The sequence below is a fragment of the Crocuta crocuta genome, unplaced genomic scaffold, assembly GCF_008692635.1.
Source record: "Crocuta crocuta isolate KB4526 unplaced genomic scaffold, BGI_CrCroc_1.0 scaffold127, whole genome shotgun sequence".
NCBI classification, from domain to species: domain Eukaryota; kingdom Metazoa; phylum Chordata; class Mammalia; order Carnivora; family Hyaenidae; genus Crocuta; species Crocuta crocuta.
In genome coordinates this window covers 1,155,902-1,169,640 of record NW_027532008.1, presented here as the reverse complement: position 1 = coordinate 1,169,640, position 13,739 = coordinate 1,155,902, and positions in this window count along the sequence as shown.

The following is a 13,739-nucleotide window of genomic DNA, read 5'->3' as shown; positions in this document are numbered from 1 at the left end:
ATCTCCTGCACATCACAGCCCCACCCGGGGCCACAGAACAGCAGGGCCTGGGAATGGTTCTCCCTCATCTCCAGTTTAGGAACAGCCAGGCTGGCCGCCTCCAGGCCACCCCGGATTTCCTGCCTGAGCCCCAGGGGCTTCTGAAACCATTGTTGTGTCTGGGCTGCCCCGGAGGCACTGAGAGGACACGGCTGAGTGACGGTGTGGCTCCCAGCAAGACCACAGCCTCAGCTGAGGATCCCGAAGCCCGTGCAGGGAGACAGCAGGCTCTGGGACCCAGTTTTGATTCTACTGCTCATCCACTGGGTGACTTCGGGCACATCCCAGGACTCCCTCAGCGCCTCTGCCTCTGTAATCGGTCCTTCCCAGGAAGAACTGGTGGGCGATTCAACGAGAAAGGATTGGCACATAGAAGCCAGAGCCCTACTCTCAAAGCCCCATGTTACCAGGGCAGAAGCCAATGCCCAGGGAGGCACAGGGACTTGAGCAGCCAGTGAGTGGCAAAGTCACGGGGTCCCACCCAGGGCGCAGGCCTCAGGCTTGGGAAGCCCCAGCCCGTCTCCCGCCCAGAAGCTCTGAGCTGGGCAGTGGGTTTCTTCCCTGGTGTCTCTGTGCTTCTGGCAAAGCTCTTAGGAAGAATGAGCTCCCGCCTCCGTTGCTCTCCGGAGCCTAGAGAGGAGGAGCAGAGAGCCTGGGCGACACTGGGAAGGCCAAGGAGATGAGACTTCCCGGGGACCAGGGCAAAGCCAGCCTCCTGCCAGCGTCCATGGGGGAGGGATGATGGTAGGGAGTCACCAGCTTGTCACGCTCCCCCTGGCTACCAGCCCCTTCCTGTCTGTTACCTTCTTAAGTGTGCGGGAGCAGTCTGAGAGGAAGGTGACACCCTCGCCCCTCGTCACACATGCAGTGCCACGCTAGCTCCCACCAGCCCTGTGACCGTGGCCAAGTCAGCTCACCCCTCACGCCTCTCTTTCCTCCTCTGCAAAACGGGGACTATGGTCGCATCGACTTCAGAGGCCTGTGATGAGGACGGAGCTCCACAGGAAACTGTCTATGGCGGCGCTAGAGTTCTGACCTTCCCCAGGCTCTTTCCCACCAGTTTCCTCTTCTGTAAAATGTGAGAGTCAGGCTATTGATTGTATCTTTTCAGCCACCTCCTCTGGGGACCAGAGAGGAGCCAGCCCTGGGCCCATCCAGATGCTTCAGGGGATGGAGTGAACAGATCACCTACCAAATGCTGAGGAAGCAACAGCCGACTCTATGTAGGGGCCTGGCGGCACGGAGGACTTCATGGAGGAGGGGGCATTCCCGCTGGGTTTCAGAAGAGCTCTGTGGGCTGCAGTGGGGGGAGGATATTTCAGGCTGCAGGAAGAGCATGCAGACAGCCTCAAAGCACGGGCAGGGGTCAGGTGCTGGAGAAAGAGCAGGGAATGGGATGAAGGGGGTCGGGGCCCGCTGCAGAGCACCTCAAACATCAGGCTCAGCATCCAGGGCTCAGCCCTCTGGCACTGGGAGTCATGGGAGCTCTTAAAGCAGGGAAGTGACCTGATCCATACACACCTGGGGGCGGACTTTACAAACTCTTTTTTTAACATTTATTATTGAGAAACAGAGAGAGACAGAGCATGAGCAGGGGAGGGGCAGAGAGAAGGGGAGACACAGAATGTGAAGCAGGCTCCAGGCTCTGAGCTGTCAGCAGAGCCTGATGTGGGGCTCGAACTCACAAACTGTGAGAACATGACCTGAGCTGAAGTCAGACGCCCAACCGTCTGAGCCACCCAGGCGCCCCTGGACTTTACAGACTCTTAATGTGGCCTCTGGAATAGTGTCCGTAAGGACGCCAGGAGGAGTCGCGTGGCGTCGAGCCCCAGGCCGACCCAGGAGCAGGTATGGAGCTGGGAAGGTTACCCCCTGCAGAGGGAGAGACGGCACCTGGTGGCCGCAGGGAAAGGCCGCAGCCCACTACCTCCCAGGTCCTCTGGTTCTGTCCCTGAAGCCAGCTGCTCTGGCCCCCTTCCACTCTGGCCCTTCCCAGCTCCCTTGCTTTACTCCATCCCCATCCTCTGGGACCCCCGTGGCAGGGACGGAAGGCAGTAATTTCGAGAAGAGCGCACACTTAGGAGTCCGTGAGTGGGGCTTGTGGCCTGGCCACTTCCTGGCTGTGTGAGCCAGTGAGGATCGCTCTGCCTTCCTGAGCCTTCCTTTCCATGCTCTGTGGGATGGGGAGGTGCTGTAAGAGCCCCGCTGCAAGACGTTTTGGGACCGTGAGGCGGGGTAGCGCGTGAGAGGGCCCAGCACGGACTCCGGGGCTCCCACCTGAAGCTGCTCCTACCCTCGTGAGGCCGAGCTGCGCCAGAGAGGGGGTGCCACGTGTCTGGGTCGTGCCACGTGCTCGGGCTCAGGGCACCCATAGAGGAGGAATAGGGGCCATTTGAGTGAGGGCAGGGAAAGAATATCGGGCAGAAGCTGCTGCATGGTCAGATGCAGAACGGGCGAAGAGAAGGAATTATGAGTCATCTGCAGGAAGGGCAGGGGGGGGGGCAGGGGAGGGGGCAGGGGAGGGCTGAATGCCTCGTTCAAGGGGTTAATTTTTTTTCAAGTTTTATTTATTTTGAGGGAGAGCGTGAGCAGGGGCGGGGGAGAGAAAGGGAGAGGGAGTCCCAAGCGGGTTCTACCTCATCGGCACAAAGCCCGACATGGGGCTTGAACTCACGAACCGTGAAATCATGACCTGAGCTGAAACCAAGAGTTGGACGCTTAACCAACTGGAGCCACCCGGTAACCCCTCAAGGGGTTAATTTCAAAAGAGACACGTGCCCGCGTAACCTCAGGCATGTGAGGTTCATAACCTTCACCTCTCTGAGCCTCAGTTTCTTCATCTGACTACATGCCAGCTGCCTGTCGCACAAGGTTGGAAGGACTCCGTTACTGCCAAGGTCTCCCAGAGCCGGCCCGTAAGTGCCCAGTAGACCGTAGGTGCCATTGTCACTTGTTTAGACTGCTGTTAACTTAGCTCTGTTGTTTTGCTTCATCTCTGTGTTCTTTTTTCAATTTCTTGAACATTCTGATTGGCTCAGCTGGGATCGGGTGGCTACCCCTGATCCAAACAGCTGGAGCTGGTGGGAGAAGCCAGGGTCGGGCGGTCCAGAGGGGTAGGGGCCAGAAATGAGGACTGTCTTAGATACCTGGGAGAGGGTGACAGGTCCCTACAAGTGACTGCCAGACTGGGGGTGGGAGGTGGGGATAGGACCTTGGGAGCTGAGTGACCTCCAGGAGCTTAGAGTAGGGCTGCTGGCCAGAAAAGTGACTGGGGCACATGCCTGCCACCCATGGGTATCCAGCAAAAAACATCCAAGCTGGGCATTACCTGTGAAGATCTGCTTGCCCCTCATGCTTCTAGAAGTGCTCACAGCAGACAGGTCACAGCAGGGAACGTGGAATAAGAAAAACCTGCACTGAGAACATAACATCCCGTGCTTTCCCGTCCCCTGTAAGCTGGGCAAACAGCCCCACTGTGCAGAGAGATGTGCCTTGGGTACAGCAGGGCAGCGGCCAGCCACGTACCACCCCCAAGAAGTCGGAGAGAGTGGGGATCAGAGTGGCCCATCACGGCAGCAGAGGCAGCCTAGCACCTGCTCGGTAGTAGTGAGTCCTGGGACTCTGCTCAGCGACAGAACCATGGGCCTGGCCGATGTAGCCATAGGAGAAGTTAAGAACTTCAGGTAACTTTAAGCCAGATAGAAATGTACTTCTCCTTCGCTTTCTCGCTGGAGCGTTAGCCGTCTGGCCTCAGCAGGAAGGCCCCGGAGGGAAGGACCCGGGCTCCTTCCATCTTGTCTGCCATCCCGCGGGTGTGGTGGCCACCTGGTCTTCATGGTTGAAGGTGCTCCCTAGCCCCCCTCCCCGAGTCTGGGGACCAGCCAGGTAGAATGGGGCTGGGAAAGGGAGCTGTGCTCCCCGCCTTAAAAGCACAACACCTGGTGTGCACATCCAGAATGTTCCTTTCCCATTCCTCAGAAAGAGGCTCTGGGCCACACCTAGCCCCAGGGGAGGCTGGGAAATGGGTGTTGGGAGACAACTAGCAGTCCTTGCTAAGATCACAGGGATGTGGCACCTCCATTTGGTGACAAACCACATTGCTGATGAGGCAGTAAGGTGCACACCACCAGCCGGCGCAGAGGCTGCCCGGCCTCTCCCTGGAGCCCGGGATTCAAGGTGAGAATCCTCCAGGGCAGGTCCCTTGGGCCAAGGAGTTGGCAGCATGCTGGCCAGCCACCTCGCGCACCTTGAGCCAAAAGCAGATAGGGGCCTGTGGAGGCCTCTGTCCATCTACCAGCAGGTCACCCAGGCCTGCAGAGGGCATCTCTCAGGCTCTCAGACCATACGGTCATTTCTCTCACCCCCGCACTGCAACCCTGGGCTGGTCCCGGTTCTGTCGGTATCATGAAGTCCAATGCCGGCTTCCAGATCTTGAATAAAGTGCATCATAAGCCGTAAAGACGAAGTAAGAAGGCCCACAGAGGGTGAATGACATGTCCGTGGGCACACGGCTTGATGATGTGTCAAGTTCGCCCTTCCCCAGCTCGGGGAGGCAGGACTGCAGTTCAAGGGCTTGGTACCCTGACCCGGGGCGGGAGCGCAGCGGGAAGCCGGCCAGGGACTGGCCACGGAGCCCGGGCGCCAGCGGGCTGGACGGGAGAAGCCTGGACGCTGCAGGTAGGGGTGGGCCGCGGGCGGCGTTGGCGCCACCTGGTGGCGACGCCTCGCACCTGCGCCCGCGCGCCTCTTCCTGGTGCAGAGAAGCCGCCGAGTGTGCGGCGGCGAAGCGGGGCGGTCCCGGCAGAGAGCCCACTCCCCTTCCGGAGATCCTGGGGGCGCACGTGTCGTCCCGGGGCCTCATTCGGAACCGGAGTCACCGGCCTCTGGCCTCACGGATGAGCTTCTTTGCAAACCGTAGGTTGCCTCCGATAGACTGGACTCGGCCTTGGGTGGCTAAGTTGGTTAAGCGTCAACTTCTGCTCAGATCCTGATCTCAAGGTTAGTGGGTTTGAGCCCCAGGTCTGGATCTGCCGCTGTGTGGAGCCTGCTAGGGATTCTCTCTCTCCCTCTCTCTCTCTGTTCCCTGCCCCCCTCCGCTCGTGTCTCCTCTCTCTCTCAGAATAAGAGCTGGACCCCAGGACCGCCTGATCTAAACCCAAGCGCTGGCCCTGGATGGCTTGCCGGGGCTCGGCTGTGCCCTCCGCACCCCAGGCTCGCCCAGCCCAGCCCCTAGCTCGGGCATCCAGCCCAGGCCTGGAGAAGCTTGCTTTTACATCGCGGGCCACAATCCTGGGATGCTGTAATGACCGTTTCACCCCTGCAAGGGGACTAGAGGCCCAGGGAGCGCCCTCACTTACCAGTGTCCTCTCTGCCCTCCGCTTGGGATGCGGGAGATGCAGAGGGCGGCCAGACCCGTGGCGTCCACATCAGCTCATGTTAGGGACCAGGAGACCAAGGAGGTGGCCGGGGCCGGGCCTCCAAGGCAGGTGTCTCCCTCCCTGTGCCAGGCCTCCGCGTGACCAGGAGTGGTGGGGGGTGGGGCAGCCTGAGGGAGGAACAGGAGGGAGGCGAGCTTTGAAGGGGCAGGACGGGCGCACTCAGTGACTGAGCACCGGGCCCTCGGACGAGGCCACTGTCCTCATCTGCTGCATGTGGGGCAGGAACTGAGCGATTTCCTGTTTCCAGATACAAGGCTGGAAGGCCCCCCCTGAAATCCCGCAGACTTGGGGCAGCGGCAGGGGCCAGGCCGGGTCTCTCTGACTCCAGAGCCTTCTCCACACAGAATCGGAAGATCGGAAGGAATACGAATGATTATCCTTATTTTACAGATGAGGGAACCTTGGCCCCGCGTTAAGGAACTTGCCCAAGGTCACACAGCAAGAAAGTAGCGAGAGTTCCCTCCTGCCTAGAAGCTCTCGTTTCCTCCTCCGTAAGACTGGGAAAAGGCGCTGACCTCCCCAGGCTGCTGTGAGGACCGGGTAACTTGAAAAGTGTGAACCCCCTCCCCCCGGGCGGGTCAGTAGTCCCTCAGTCACGTGGTCTCCTGCTGACATTTTGCAGGAGCCTCATGTCATATTCCAGTATGAAGAGAGCTTCCAGTAAGAAGAGTAGCCAGAAAGATGAGGGGGAAAAAGTGCTCGGACAGTTGAAGGCCCTGCCAATTTCTTCATGGGGACACCAGCGCCTCCCGTCACTAAGCTGCGGGGGCCGCCACACACCAGCCGTGCTGTTGGGACCAGCACAGATTTCTGGCGTGGAAGGACCACTGGTGATGCTCGAAGAGATTCCTCAAAACTCTTTTTTTTTTTTAAGCTTATTTATGTTGAGAGAGAGTGTGAGCAGGGGAACGGTGGAGAGAGGGGGAGAGAGAGAGAATCCCAAGCAGGCTCCGTGCACTGACAAGTGCAGAGCCCAGCATGGGTCTCGATCTCACGAACCGTGAGCTCGTAACTTGAGCCGAAATCAAGAGCCTGACGCTTATCCGGCTGAGCCCCCCATAGGCGCCCTGAGACTCAAACCTCATGCCAAGAGGTGCTCGAGGGAAGACATTGAGATGACTAACAGGTCACTGAAAGAATCTGTATCAACTTTAATGGCAGCCGCAGGACAAAAGGGACAGCACATTGTAGTCCCTGGTGTGTGTGGCGCTGAGGTTTTCATTTCTTTTCCAGTAATTTGGGTCTTCCCAACGAAGGTGATTCGGTAAAGGCTATCTGAGCCCTTGTCAGAGCCCTCATGGAGGTGAAATCAGGAACCAGGGAGGGGACTACCCATCAACTCGGTGGCTGCAGAATGGCCCCGAGGGGACTTCGGAGGCTGGCTTTCGTGAGTCTTCTCCCGTTGGCTTGGCAGCCGTGGCTGCCCTTCCTGCGATAAATAACACCAGCGCAAACTCCTTTGTGCTCGGAGCCCCTCCCTTCGAGCTGTCACCCCAGGATGAATGTGCCCGAGAGCAGAGTCCAAGCCCTGCATCCTCAGATTTCCCTGTCACTTCTGGGGCTTTCTGGCCGCAGGCCAGGACCGCAGTGGGGACCACGGGTTCCATATTGGATGCCAGGTGTGATGCAAAAGTTTAGGGGGCTCCTAATTTGCATTTCTTTAGCGATGTCCCTGAGGTTGTGCATAGATTCTGGAAGAAACCCCAGGGGTTCCTGGAAAGTGTGAATTAAGGATAAGGCTTCTATCACAGGAAGAAAGGAATTTTTGTTCTGATAGAATCTGATTAAATCTCCACTTGCCTTATGGTGAAACCCTTTCGCTGAGAATCGAATCCACCTCTGGGAAGGTGCAGGAAAGCAATGTCCAGCTCAGCAGACTTGCAGCAAACAGACTCCCATTTAGTCTCCACCAGTCAAGAAACAACACAGTCAGTCAGTGTGCCCAGAAGACCCCATGGTCCTTTCTCTTCGGCCGGAAGCACACACAACCTATAATAGCGTAGTTTAGTGTCTTTTTTATTTTTTAATGTTTATTTATTTATTTTTGAGAGAAAGAGAGAGAGAGTGAGCATAAGCCGGGGAGGGGCAGAGAGAGGGAGACACAGAATCCAAAGAAGGCTCCAGGCTCTGCACCCTCAGCACAGAGCCGGACATGGGGCCTGAACCCACAAACCGTGAGATCATGACCTGAGCCGAAGTCAGACGCTTAACCGACTGAGCCACCCAGGTGCCCCTAGTTTAGTTTTTTAAAACAGCTGCAGTTTCGGGGCACCTGGGTAGCTTATTGGTTAAGCATCTGCCTCTTGGTCTCAGTTCAGGGCATGACCTCACAGTTTATGAGTTCGAGCCCCGCATCGGGCTCTGTGCTGATGAGATGGAGCCTGCTTCGGATTCTGTCTCTCCTCTGCCCCCAAGCCCCCCCCCAAATAAATGTCCTCCAGCTCCCACAGAGACTGAAAGGACACCCCACGCACGAGTGAAACGAGTAACCGCTGGGTTCATGGGCCAAGTAAGCTCAGGTGCAACTTTTCGCCCCGACCTTTCCCACCTGCCCTCGGGTAGCCCTGCGTCTCCTTCAGGGAGGCCTCCGGGAGGAGAACCAATGGGAGTGCAGTGACAGTCCAAGCTGCCGCCTAGGCTCTGTCCTAGGACTGTCCCCAGGGCTCTGCCCCGACGGGGGCCACCGCCCTGCAGCGCCTAGGGACCCGGCCTGTGGTTTTGGTGTGGACAGACATCACTTGGTGAGCCCTTCTTGTGTGATGACCCCTGAACTTATTTCTACCTCCTCTTTGGTTTGGCTCTGAGATTTCTTCTTCCCCTTCGGTTGCCTGTAATTAGGGGGTTTTAGTTCTCTTAACCTCCTTTGCTTAAGAAAATACTGATGAGGAGGCCGTTTGGTTCAGTTGGTGAGGCCCCGACTTCTGGGGGAGAAACCAACATTCGCAGAGGCCCCTGGGCTTCGTTTGGTTTGTCTGTTGCTGCGGCTGTTGGGTCTTTGGATAAAACCGGCTGTGTTCTCATTGGAAAGTGGGAAATAAAGTTGGATTCCCAAATGCAGCCCTTTGGGCTGTGTTCTCCAGCTCGGGCCATCTTCTTTTGCAGCACTGCTTGGCCACAGTATTCTTTAGACTCTGGAGGAAAATGACCAATGAATGGATCCATAAATTATGATATTTGAAAATTTGGCCTTTAGGGGCGCCTGGGTGGTTCAGTCGGTTGAGCGTCCAACTTTGGCTCAGGTCATGATCTCACGGTTTGTCAGTTGGAGCCCCGCGTCGGGGCGGGCTCTGTGCTGACAGCTCAGAGCCTGGAGCCTGCTTTGGATTCGTGTCTCCCTCTTTCTCTGCCCTTCCCAGACTTGTGCTCTGTCTCAGACATAATAAACTAAAAAGAAAAATTTGGCCCTTAAATTTTTATTTGCATCTTGTTGTATATTTGCATTTGTGTCCATGTATGCTGTAAACGTGAGCAATCTTCTCTACCTCCGGATGGTGTTGCTAAAATTAATTTGTACAAGAGCTCTATTTAGTTGGTTTAAACGCAAGTGCTCATTAGGGGCACCTGGGTGGCTCAGTTAAGCATCCAATTCCTGATTTTGGCTCAGATCATGATTTCACAGTTCGTGGTTTCAGACCCTGCGTTGGACTCCGTGCTGACAGGGCAGAGCCTGCTTGGGATTCTCTCTCCTCTCTGCCCCTTCCTGTTCTCTCTCTCTCTCTCAAAATAAGTAAATAAGCTTAAAAAAATAATAAAGGCAAGTGCTTGTAAGAATTGGGGACTTCTAAGACTCAAGTTCACATCATCTGGGAAAATATTTGATATTCGAGCTAAATCAAGGTTGTTGGTTTAATTAAAATGAACATCTTTTAAGAGTTAGCATGAGATGCAGACCTTCTGTTCTGCCGTGTTTACTGTAAGTCAGGCAGGCTCAGGTATCTATGTTGACAGATTTGTTAGGAAAAGGAAAAAACTTTACAACATTGCCTCCTAGTTTTATGGGTAATCTAAACATGATTATTGAGAACAAATAAGCTGATGTAAATCATTACTAACCATAGGTTTATCTGCTGCTTGCTCCTGTTACAGAAAACCTACCAGAACAACAAATAGTTCACAATTACTACTTTTCACTAGAACCTAAGGTTTGTAAGAGTTAAGAATAGATGTAATCATGACTACTGGAAACAATAAGGGAAACAACTCAGGGCACCTGGGTGGCTCGGTCGGTTAAGCATCTGACTTAGACTCGGGTCATGATCTCATGGTTCATGAGTTCGAGCCCTGCATCGGGCTCTGTGCTGATTGCTCAGAGCCCGGACCCTGCTTTGGATTCTGTGTGTCCCTCTCTCTCTCTTCGCTCCTTCCCTGCTCGCACTCTCTCTCTCTCAAAATTAAATATTAAGAAAAGGAAAGTGAGATCAGTTATTTCAAGAGGGAAAATTTAGGACAAAATCTGAACGTCAAAAGCGCAGTTGAGGAAGGTTTGTGAGACGGGCGTGTCTGGAGAAGAATGTGGTTGCGGTTGGGACTGAGGAAGGTCATGGAGCCTGTAAAGCTTATTAAGGACTGATCAGCCCACAAGGCAGGGAAAGAGGAAGAGAGCAGCACCAGGCGGACGTTGAGCAGGTTGAGCAGTGATACACCAGCAGCAGCCTCCGCTGATTCTTGGAAGTTGGATCCGAAAGTTGGATCACCCTTCAGAACCATCTTAAACGGGGGCAAAAGGCTGGGCTTTCACACCCTCTTGTTGGATAGTCATTGGATATAGCCACCTGGGAAGAGGACGTGACCTTGGCAAGGCAGCGGTCTTCGGTCAAGGTCATCCCTGATGGTGTCAGACTGCTGAGCATTGCTGGCCACGTTCCTACAGCTGAGAGCCCTTTGCTCCTGGTGGGGGTTCTGGTCAGCACGTCCCAACACCCACAACTCAGATCCANGAGACACAGAGTCTGAAACAGGCTCCAGGCTCTGAGCTAGCTGTCAACATAGAGCCCGATGCGGGGTTCGAACCCACAAACCGTGAGATCATGACCTGAGCCAAAGTCAACACTTAACTGACTAAGCCACCCAGGTGCCCCGAAGCTTGTGATTCTTGATCTCAGGGTCATCAATTTGAGCCCCACGTTTACTTAAAGTAGACTTTAAGTAAACAAGTTTACTTAAGTTTACCTTAAAACAAACAAATAAGTTTTAAAAAATTCATCTTGTTGGAATAGATGAGGTTTAATATCAGAAGTACACCGGTATAAGACTGGAATTTGTTGTTGTTTTCCTGTGTTAAAATGATAGTTTTCGGGTCAGCTGGCTGGCTAAGTCGGTGGGACATGAGACTCTTGATCCCAGGGTCATGAGTTTGAGCCTCACACTGGGTGTAGAGATTACTTAAAATCTTTTAAAAAATGATATTTTTCTTAGTTATTGGTCTACTCTTAAATTGTAAACAAAGTTGTGGGTTTCTTTTTTAAATCTTTAATGAAATCTTCCAAGAAAAACAAAGTTTTCCATGTTTTACCTTTGATTAAAGTTGAATCTTCTCAATATTGAAAGAGCTAAGTTTTGCTAACAACTATATAACTCTCTGTATTTGCCTTTAGAATCTCTTAATGCCACTTTAGCTAAATAGATAAGTAAGATTATTACGTTTTGTAATGATCCGTAATCTTAAGCCTGTGCTTTAAAACGTTCTGATACTTCTGACCACCTTCCTAGAATTCAACTTCTAAATGAAGTGTTTTTTCTTTTCTTGACTTAGTTGGTATGTCAAATTATATGGGAAGCATCATCAAATAAGTGAGGCTAGACTTTCAGAGGTGATGGCACGGGTGAATGGTTTAACTGTTTCAGAAATTCCTAAGGTTTTGCTATGTCCTGGTTTAATGTCATTACTTGTAATTCTAATGATTAAAGTGTTATGTGTCACAGAAGTACCCAAATTTCCTTGTCAATCACATTGTAATGAACTCTAACAAGATCGTTAGCCACGGTCAGTTTTGAGTCCTTTGTCATTTGCTGCTGTTGTTTGGGTCTGATGCTCTTGCAAAAATGTTTTAGCTTTAAGGAGATTCATGGAGAGGACTCTTGACAAATACAGCTCTCTGATAATCTCTGGAACTAACGGGAAGACTGCATTCAAACAAAATGAGAATTAATAACGGGACTGGAATAACTAAGGAAGGGGCGTTGTTTGAGCAAAGTCTCAAATGCTAAAGAAAGTTCTTGAAATAATGACAAATGCATGTTCCTTCTGTACATTGGAGGAGATTTTGTTGGCAAGAGCGAGAGACAGAAAAAAAGATTTCCGAGGATGGGTGTGAGCATGGAGCATTGATGAGAGTTCTTACTTAAAGACTTTTATGCCCATCCAAGAGATTTAAGCTGAAAACCTGTTTAAACTCATTGTCAACTCGCTTTGCTATGCCGTTTTTGCTCTTGAACTTGTTAAAGCAGGTTTGGCATTAGCACTCTTTGGGGGAAGCCAAAAATATGCAGATGACAAAAACAGAATTCCGATTTGAAGAGACCTGTGTGTCCTCATTGTGGGAGATCCAGGCTTGGGAACCAGCCCAGTGCTACGGGCTGTGTGCAGCGTTAACTCCGCACGATGTGTTTGACTGTAACTTTTTCTTTCTTTTTTATTTTTTTTTAAATGTTTTATTTATTTCGGAGAGAGAGAGCACATGATCAGGGGAGGGTCAGAGAGAGAGGGAGGCACAGAATCCGAAACAGGCTCCAGGCTCCGAGCTGGCAGTCAGCACAGAGCCCGATGCAGGGGGCTCGAACCCACGAACCATGAGATTGTGACCTGAGGCCAAAGTCGGACACTTAACTGACTGAGCCACCCAGGCGCCCCTTGACTATAACTCTTTCAAAAGCTAGTCCTGGAGATTTTGCTTTGGAAGCTGCTGCCCTGGTATTTGGTGATCAAAGTATTTGTGAAATAGATCAATTTGATAAGATGGGTAATCAGCATGAAGCCTGGTTAGATTACGGAGCGGCAAAGCATCGAGGCTGGCATGGCTTGGAGCCTCCCTGCGAGAACTTCCAGGATTCCGCTGCAGGTCCGGTGGAGGACACTACAATAGAGACACAGTTTGGGGCGCCTGGCTGGCTCAGGAGGAAGAGCATGGGGCTCTGGATCTCGGGGTCATGAGTTCAAGCTCCATGTCGGGTGTAGAATTTACTCAAAAATAAGTAAATAGCCTCTAAGAATTAAAAAAAATTTTTTTGAGAGAGATGGCGAGTGAGGGAGGGGCCGAGAGAAAGAGGGAGACAGAGAATCCCAAGCAGGCTTTGCACTTGTCAGCGAGGAGGCTGATGTGGGACTTGATCTCATGAACTGTGAGATCATGACCTGAGCCGAAACCAAGAGCTGGATGCTTAACCGACTCAGCCACCCACGCGACCCAGCCTCTGAGAATTTAAAAACGGAGTGTGCCTTGCAGTCCAGATTTGACTCGGTCCTTCTATTGTTATACTACAAGTGAGAAGCTTGACCACTTACTGGCTGAACATGCAATTTCTGCACTAAGAGCTGGAAGGCAGAGAACCATATGGTCATATGAATAGTCCAGATTCAACTACTTCTGCACTTGACGGAGTTGCTTTCTTTTTTTAAATGTTTATTTTTGAGAGAGAGCAAGAGCGAGCAGGGAAGGGGCAGAGAAAGAGAGAGGGAGACAGAATCAGAAGGGGTTTCTTTCTGTCAGTTCAGAGCACGACATGGGGCTTGAACCCACGAACTGTAAGATCATGACCTGAGTGGAAGTCAAACGCTCAACTGATGGAGCCGCCCAGGCGCCCCCTTGAAGTGGTTTCTGATAAAACATTATCAGAAAGATTCAAGGTGGCTCCTGGAGGAACACTAGATCCAGTTCCCCACCAGCTGTGCTTGGCAGTATGTCTGCCTGACGCCATCCCCAGATGCTGCTCAAATTCCTCAGGATTTTTACCTGGAGCTCTGGAAACAAAGCCAGTGGTTAGATGCCTCGCCAGGCACCACGAGGCAGCTGGAGCCTCCGATTTGCCTAACAGAGGAACAAGCAAGGTTGGAATGGAGAGAGGAAGCAACCAGACGAGATGCCAGGGATTGCGATTTTATTAACTTCTGCAGATTTGCCGAAGAGCAACACGCATTTCAGGCTGCTGAAGTTGAAAAGTTATTAGATCACTAAATGACCAAGGCATTACCTCTTGAAAAACCCGAAGGTTGGGGCACCTGGGTGGCTCTGTCGGTTAAGACCCCGACTCTTGATTTCAGTTCAG